We start from the raw sequence: 6,398 nt of genomic DNA on the forward strand, positions 1-6,398 counted from the left end.
TTAAGGTTTAGGGTTAGTGTAAGGATAGGTTATGGTTAGGTTATGGTTAAGGTTAGGGTTAGTGTAAGCATAGGTTATGGTTAGGTTATGGTTAAGGTTAGGTTAGTGTAAGGACAGGTTAAGTTTGGGTTATGGTTAAGGTTAGAGTTAGTGTAAGGATAGATTAAGGTTAGATTATGGTTAAGGTTAGAGTTAGTGTAAGGATAGGTTATGGTTAAGGTTAGAGTTAGTGTAAGGATAGATTAAGGTTAGATTATGGTTAAGGTTAGAGTTAGTGTAAGGACAGGTTAAGTTTGGGTTATGGTTAAGGTTAGGGTTAGTGTAAGGACAGGTTAAGTTTGGGTTATGGTTAAGGTTAGGGTTAGTGTAAGGATAGGTTATGGTTAAGGTTAGAGTTAGTGTAAGGATAGATTAAGGTTAGATTATGGTTAAGGTTAGAGTTAGTGTAAGGATAGATTAAGGTTAGGTTATGGTTAAGGTTAGAGTTAGTGTAAGGACAGGTTAAGTTTGGGTTATGGTTAAGGTTAGGGTTAGTGTAAGGATAGATTAAGTTTGGGTTAAGGTTAGGGTTAGTGTAAGGATAGGTTATGGTTAGGTTATGGTTATGGTTAGGGTTAGAGTAAGGATAGGTTATGGTTAGGTTATGGTTAAGGTTAGGGTTAGTGTAAGGACAGGTTAAGTTTGGGTAATGGTTAAGGTTAGAGTTAGTGTAAGGATAGGTTATGGTTAGTTTATGGTTAAGGTTAGGGTTAGTATAAGGATAGATGAAGGTTAGGTTATGGTTAAGGTTAGGGTTAGTGTAAGGACAGGTTAAGTTTGGGTTATGGTTAAGGTTAGGGTTAGTGTAAGGATAGGTTAAGTTTAGCTAGTGATTGAGGTTAGGGTTAGTAAAAGGTTAGGGTTGGGTTAGGTTGGGGTTAGGTTAGTGTTAGGTTAACTTTGGTAATTTGTTTACTTATTTAACTTAGGTGTTTCTGATAAACTGGCCACTGCATGTAGAGTGATGGCAGTTTATTAGCAATGAAAAAAAAACATGATCCAAAATTAGCAGCAAGAAAGACAGGTAAAACAGAAAGGTTAAGCAGATTATTCAAACTCTGGCTGCACCAAAAATTTGCTTAACAAACTAACCTATTTTGCAAATGTCCAGTTAGGGAAATAACAGCGAGCAATGATACAGTAAATGGCCTGTGCTGCATGACGTTCCTGAAAACACCTCAGCACAAAGATCATTCTTAAATTAGTAAAGCAAGAATCACACTAAAACACTTTACCATTTTGAGATGATCTTAACAAACTAAAATCCACTATGTGGACAAAAGTATTAGGACACATGCTCATTCATTGTTTATTCTGAAATCAAAGGGTATTAAAAAAGAGTTGATCCTGCTTTTGTTGAAGTAGCTGTCTTGTTGGAAAACAGCTTTCTACTAGATTTTGGAGCATTGCTGTGAAGATTGGATTGCAATTAGCGACAAGAGCCTTAGTGAGGTCAGGATGTTGGATGACCTCCACAAAAGTATTAGATGGAGCACCAACCATCAATCCAGAGAACACAGTTCCACTGCTCCACAGCTCAATGCTGAGTGGCTTTATACATCCCGGCCCTCTATTGGCAATACTTCTTTAAAGGGGCTAGACAAGCTGTGTGTATTTAGCTACACATCTGTGCCAGCAATAAGTGCAGTTCAAAGATGCTGAATGCATTTGTTGGAAGGGGTGTCCACAAATATTTGGACATGTATTTCAGAAGATTTGTCCTTCATAGCAATACTGTAATGTAATATTTGTATTCAGTTACTCAGAGTTGAAACATACCTTTTTACTTCTCAAATTTCATGTAGATCTTCAAAGTGCTTAAAACGTTTTCTATTTTATTATACTTTTATTATATTGTTCTTTTTCTTCCAATAGAAAACAGCAGCTCATCTTTGTACATATACTGTGTGTACAATTCCTGATGAATTGATCTACAGAAATGATAAGAATAAAATCTTATTGAGCTTATTATTATCTTATTAAAAGTATATTACATTATAAACAAATAGACAGTGTCATGCTTTTGCCTTGTTTTGTCCCTTTCCTGTTCTGTCTCTGTGTTTCTCCTCTGTCGGCTTGTCTTGTTCACCATGTGCTCTTCAGTACATGGCTCTGTTTTGTTTGTGCTCTTGTCTCCACCCCCCAGCCCTGCCTCGTCATTAGTGTTCCCATCTGTGCCTCCTTTGTAGCCTTGCCCCATTGTTAACTGTCAGGTGTACAGTCCCTTTGTGTGTATATATATATATAGTCACCTTTCAGTGTTCATTGTCCAGACCTGTGCATGTGAGTCGGCATGCAGGCTGGGTGCAGACCATCTAACAATGCTGATTTTACTGCAGGACGTGCCATTCCATAACAGGAAAAATAAAGAATCTGCAACCTTCAATTCCTAAGAAGGCTAGGATCAGTGAAAGTGCAACTGATTCACAGTTCTCCCGGAAATACAGCCGTCCTTTATTCCCCAGAAACATCCTGAAATATCCTGCTATTATTAGTGTTGCTGTTTCCAGTGAATGTGGTCTATGTTTGTACCTTTGTGTGCTGAAACATGAGACAGTAGCTCACGTAGTTAAATTCAGAATGCATGGTTAAGTAAGCAGCAGATCGGCTGATCTCCTAGAAGTCAAAGATGACACATTTTCAACCAAATAGAAATATGTCTGCGTAACCAGACACATCCTTCAATCTGCTGCTTATAGATGCTGTATGAACTTATGTCTGGTGAAAGATCAGAGAGACATTCCTCTGTTATTTTATCAGTTCTTTCCCTGAAGAACACAATCTGTCTAGACTGTTTTATGTGCAAATTCACCATCCAGTTGAAAAGGGCACTAAATATTTGCTGCTAATTTTGCATGGCAAGTTGTGCTGTAGCCTAAAAAGCAGGTGAGTTACAGACAAAAGAAAACCCCATTCTGACACTTTCTATAGTCATTTTCAGACAGTTATCCCCATTTTCACACATTTTTTTACACATGCTCTAAAGACAGATATCCCTGTTTTGACTCATACTCTATAGACAGTTATCCCCAATTGTCACACATATCCTATAGACACATTTATCCCAATTGTCATACATATTCTCCAGATAGTTATCCCCATTATTACATATATATTCAACAGACAAGGTTATCCCTATTCTAATACAGCAGTGAAAGTATCTAGTGAGGGTTAAGTCTCTTTTTGACAAGTATATTAAATGTATATTTGCATTTTAAAACTTACTGACACCATAAATCATATATATATTATAAATTGAAATGAAAGGTGAATGTAAGTTATGTTAACTGATATAGATGGTCATTCATTTCTTAGAGTTAAATCAGACATAACGATTGTCAACATTTGCATATTCAACAGGCTTGGCAATTTATAGAATCGAGGTTGTTGTTGGTGGCTAATGGCACATTTAAGGCATATAGGAAAAGTAGGTAGTGAGATTTAAAAAGACTGATCGAGTTCGCCAGAGTGCAGCTGTGGGAAAGTTGTACATCATTTGGCTGTATATCGGAGACTTGACTCAGTTCCTGATACTGATATTGCTTTAAAGGGAATTTTGCAAATAGCACAGCTGATTTGGATTTGTACATGTCTGCTGCCGTGTTTTTATTGTGAAATGAGTTTTTGTTTTTCCATTTTAGGCCATACAATTAGGCCAGACGAACCCTGCTGTCTTATGTAAATAAATAATACACTCAGAGTAACATGACTTTCTTGAGAATTCTTCAGGCAACAGCTGTAGTTAAGCTTTATTCAAATATTTTCTTAAGATGACACATAAACACATATTTAAACTTTTAATAAATAACACAACTCATGGTCTCATGGAGGCCAATTCATCAGCAGTTGTAAATGTGTCCTTTGATAGGGAGCCACTAAAAAAAAAAAAAAAAAAAAAAAAAAAAAAAAAATATATATATATATATATATATATATATATATATATATATATATATATATATTCATAAAAAATGTTTCTTCTAAGGCTTCTCCCATAGAACCCTTTGCAGCACCTTTATTTATAAGAGCGTAGGAGTGGAGAAACTGGTTTATGCAGCAGGTGATCGGGGCATTGTTGCATTGTGGGAGCCCTTCTTAAAACAGCCTTGTGTGTTTGGCAAGTCATGCATGGGAGGATGTATGATTTATGAGGAAGTGTGAATGATGCATGGTTCCAAGTTCCAGACAGTTTTTTTTTTATTTTTGCTGTTTGGTTGCTATGGTGTTGCTAAGAGGATGGTATGGTATTCCAGGGGGTTGCTATGCTGTTGCAAAGTAGTTGCTATAGTATCCTAGGAGGTTGCTGTGGTATTCCTAAGTGGTTGTTGTGATATTCAAGGTGGTTGCTAGTTTACCCCAGGTGGTTGCTATGGTGTTGCTAGGTGATTGCAGTGTTATCCTAGATGGTTGCTTGCTAAGTGCTTTATATGGCTTTCCAGGTGGTTGCTGTGGTATCCCAGCTGGTTGATGAGGTGTTCCTAAGTTGTTGCTTTGGTATTCTAGGGGTGTGGTGTATGCTATGGTGTTGCTAACTGTTGGCTAGGTGGTTGCAATAATGTTGCTAATTGGTCGCTATGTCCTGTAAGTTGTGAGGTGGGACCTCCATGGATCGCATCAAAGAGCCTTGAGTGTCCATGACTGCTGGTTCACTGGTTGTTCTATCTTGGAGCACTTCTGGTAGGTACTGACCAGTGCATACCAGAAAAAAACCCACAGGACCTGTCATGATCTTGCATTGTCTAGCATCACAATTTGGTTCTTGTCTTGTCTATAGCTGATTGGTGTTAAGTGAGAATAATGGTTCATATTGAGCTACAGTGTTGAGACAGAGACTGGCATTGGCAAAGAGGCTGAAGATCCATTTCTTAAGCTTGCGGTCTTTAAATGGGTTTTAATCGCATCGGAAACAGGCTGTTACACCATTAGATCTTTTTGGATCTATAAAATTAGCTTGTCATTTAAAAATGATGTCAGCCTCATAAACATCTCTATAATGGAACCACCAGCAGTTACAAGAACATTGAACATACATTGATTGATACATTTAGGGATTCAGGGAGTTGCAGTAATAGTTGGTTAGCTCAAAATTAGAGCCTACGTGAGTTCCTTCCTGTTTTCATTTCTTGGTCTTAAAAAAACATTTACAATTCATGTTTTGTTGTGTGTGTTTCACTGGTGTGTATGTGTCTGCGTGGTTAAAGGAGGAAGCCAGATTCCATCTGTGTCAGGCACAAATGGTGAATATGGGTGTCTTGTCTTGTCTTGTTTGGTAGTGTACAGTCAGGGATGGGTAAGGATATGGTTTAGCCTCATGTATCCCTAACCTAAATCAGTGATCACTTGAAAAAGCACATTTAAAATGATGTAGAATTTGAAATAATATCAAATCAATCATTTGAGAAGACCCTTTTGGTGACCAGGATGTCCACACATTCAGTACATGTACACGTGGACAAATCCAGCATGTGAGCAGCTGTGAAAAAGCCAGATGTAAACACAGCCAGGTGTGCTTGTTTACTGCACTTTTCAGCTAATAAGGTTGGAACTTTTGACACTGTACACACACACACACACACACACACACACACACATATATATATATATCACTGATTTAGGTTATATATATATATATATATATATATATATATATATATATATATATATATATATATTTATATATACTGCTCCAAAAATAGGGAAGGGGAAAAAAGGGAACACCCAAATAACACATCCTAGATCTGAATGAATGAAATATTCTCATTGAATACGTTGTTCTGGCCTGAATTTGGAGTCACACACAAAATTAAAGTGGAAAAACACACTACAGGCTGATCCAACTTTGATGTAATGTCCTTAAAACAAGTCAAAATGAGGCTCAGTATTGTGTGTAGCCTCCACATGCCTGTATGACCTCCCTACAACACCTGGGCATGCTCCTGGTGAGGATCTCCTCCCAGACCTGGACTAAAGCATCCGCCAAGTCCTGGACAGTCTGTGGTGCAACGTGATGTTGGTGAATGGAGCGAGACATGATGTCCCAGATGCGCTCAATCGGATTTAGGTCTGGGGAACGGGCGGGGCAGTCCATAGCGTCAATGCCTTCATCTTGCAGGAACTGCTGACACACTCCAGCCACATGAGGTCTACCACTGTCCTGCATTAGGAGGAACCCAGGGCCAACTGCACCAGCATATGGTCTCACAAGGGATCTGAGGATCTCATCTCGGTAACTAATGGCAGTCAGGCTACCTCTGGCCAGCACATGGAGGGCTGTGCGGCCCTCCAAAGAAATGCCACCCCACACCATTACTGACCCACTGCCAAACGAAGGATGTTGCAGGCAGCAGATCGCTCTTCAC

The sequence above is a fragment of the Salminus brasiliensis genome, chromosome 24 (genome assembly GCF_030463535.1).
Source record: "Salminus brasiliensis chromosome 24, fSalBra1.hap2, whole genome shotgun sequence".
NCBI lineage: Eukaryota > Metazoa > Chordata > Actinopteri > Characiformes > Bryconidae > Salminus > Salminus brasiliensis.